Raw genomic sequence first — 2,720 nt, forward strand, 5'->3', positions numbered from 1 at the left:
ACACAGAATAGATCAAAGACACGCAGCTCACAGTAGTTCAGCCCCATTCCACCGAATGAGACTGAGCTACAGTTTCCAGCTGAAGTGTCAAGTGCTTCAACCCCTTCAGTCAGCTGAACAACAGGAATGCCATGCCCAAGAGTCAGATCCAAGATAAGCCATCAGTATTATAGTCCTAGAAAACCCCTTACAATCCCATAAATCCAAGAGGAAAATATGACTCAAAAATATCCAATATCAACACAGAAAAAAAATTCTACTATAGCAAAATTGTGAGGAATTTCCTGGCCTCCTCCACAGTACCTCAGCACGTTGCAATCATAATCCTCTCTTTCATTTGTACAATTCACAAGCAAAGAAGTAGGCAAAACAGGCAGTAGCCTAGGACAGCATTAAGGGCTGGATGTATTAAAATCTGGGCAAAATAAAAAAGTTTGGTAACATATTAGACAGTTGAAAAATGTCTTATTGCTCTCGGTCAAAGAAACAAGTTATTCGTCTTGCAGCCGTGACACCTTATAATAGTTTACCGAAATACATGAACTTACAGGGCAAGTTTTTGAAACTACAATGTACTGAGGTGTCTTCTTTGGACTCAGCACTTTGCGTCTGAAATTGCATTTTAAGTCTAAGGACCCACGTAGTAGGATGCAGCAAAAATCGCTGCAGGATAAATCGCGGTAGCAATCCATCACGGTTTGAAAATAAAGAGGAATTCCGCAGCAGAATGCCGAAACGGAGCATCAATATTCCATTGTGGCTTTTAGCCGCTCATTAGGCTCGGGTGAATTGGAAACAACAGCAAAATTAGATTCTGAAATATTCACCTTATGTCCAAATAATATTAATACATCATGGATTAATATCAAATAAATTCATTTTAAAATTTCACTTAAAAATGGTAGCGCCACCAAGTACAAAATACAAAAGTCAAAACATGCAAATACCCAGTATAAAGCCCATACATCCAACTTATCTGCCGGCTGACACTAATGCTCCATACAATGAGCAAACACTGGAACACGCCAATATGTAGCAAACCAATGTGAGAGAGCGGTGATATAATGGGTCCATACAAAGATAGGCTGTAACGTAATAAAACTTTGCCACCACGCTGCCTACTTCTGATATCTGCTGTGTGCAGAGTATCAGTGTACAGTATCTTATCACATGCAGCTTCATACTGCTCCCTCTGCTTGAATGAGCTGACAAATAGAAATCTATTAATCTCAAGCAGGAGGCAAGGAAGACAATGCTCTGTGTGTATCAGTCCGTCCCCCAGTGGGTGTCGCAATCTTAATTTCTTATCTCAAAAGACACAATGGGTGAATTTCAACAGAAGTCAATAACTTGTTTATGTTTTTTTTGTTAGTGTGTTTGTGGGGGAGAAATCTAGATAAGTATTGGGAGAACTTATAAACTTCTTGCAGATGTTACCAGAAAATCCAGGACTACAATGCTGCAAAGCAACTATGCTAACATGTAATCCACAGTCCTGCCCACCTATGACTCTCCTCTGTGATGGAAAAGATTGACTAAGGCTGGGGCCCCACATGGTGTAAACACCGGTAGTTTCCCTATAGGTATACTGGTAGGGGAAAGTCTGTAAAAAGTGCTACTGGACACTAGGATATCTTGAAGCAGCTGATCTGCAGGGGTCCCAGATGTCAGACCTTACAGATCTAATATTGATGACCTATTCTTAGGGTAAGCCATCATTAATAGACAGTGGAATAAGCCCTTAAGGCCTCGTTCACATCTGCGTTCGGTATTCCGTTCAGGGAGTCCGCATGAGGACCCCTCCGAACGGAATACTGAATGTAACTGCAAACGGTGTACCAGTGAAAGCACACAGACCCCATAGACTATAATGGGGTCCTTGTGCTTACCACCAGATCTCCGCAAGGATCATGCGGAGAGGAAAGTAGTTCACAATCTACTTTCCTCTCCGCATGATTTGTGCGGGCAGCACGCAGCACATAGAGAAGAAGGACCACTATACACTCACCGGCCACTTTATTAGGTACACCTGTCCAACTGCTCGTTAACACTTAATTTCTAATCAGCCAATCACATGGCGGCAACTCAGTGCATTTAGGCATGTAGACATGGTCAAGACAATCTCCTGCAGTTCAAACCGAGCATCAGTATGGGGAAGAAAGGTGATTTGAGTGCCTTTGAACGTGGCATGGTTGTTGGTGCCAGAAGGGCTGGTCTGAGTATTTCAGAAACTGCTGATCTACTGGGATTTTCACGCACAACCATCTCTAGGGTTTACAGAGAATGGTCCGAAAAAGAAAAAACATCCAGTGAGCAGCAGTTCTGTGGGCGGAAATGCGTTGTTGATGCCAGAGGTCAGAGGAGAATGGCCAGACTGGTTCGAGCTGATAGAAAGGCAACAGTGACTCAAATAGCCACCCGTTACAACCAAGGTAGCCAGAAGAGCATCTCTGAACGCACAGTACGTCGAACTTTGAGGCAGATGGGCTACAGCAGCAGAAGACCACACCGGGTGCCACTCCTTTCAGCTAAGAACAGGAAACTGAGGCTACAATTTGCACAAGCTCATCGAAATTGGACAATTGAAGATTGGAAAAACGTTGCCTGGTCTGATGAGTCTCGATTTCTGCTGCGACATTCGGATGTTAGGGTCAGAATTTGGCGTCAACAACATGAAAGCATGGATCCATCCTGCCTTGTATCAACGGTTCAGGCTGGTG

The sequence above is a fragment of the Leptodactylus fuscus genome, chromosome 3 (genome assembly GCF_031893055.1).
Source record: "Leptodactylus fuscus isolate aLepFus1 chromosome 3, aLepFus1.hap2, whole genome shotgun sequence".
NCBI lineage: Eukaryota > Metazoa > Chordata > Amphibia > Anura > Leptodactylidae > Leptodactylus > Leptodactylus fuscus.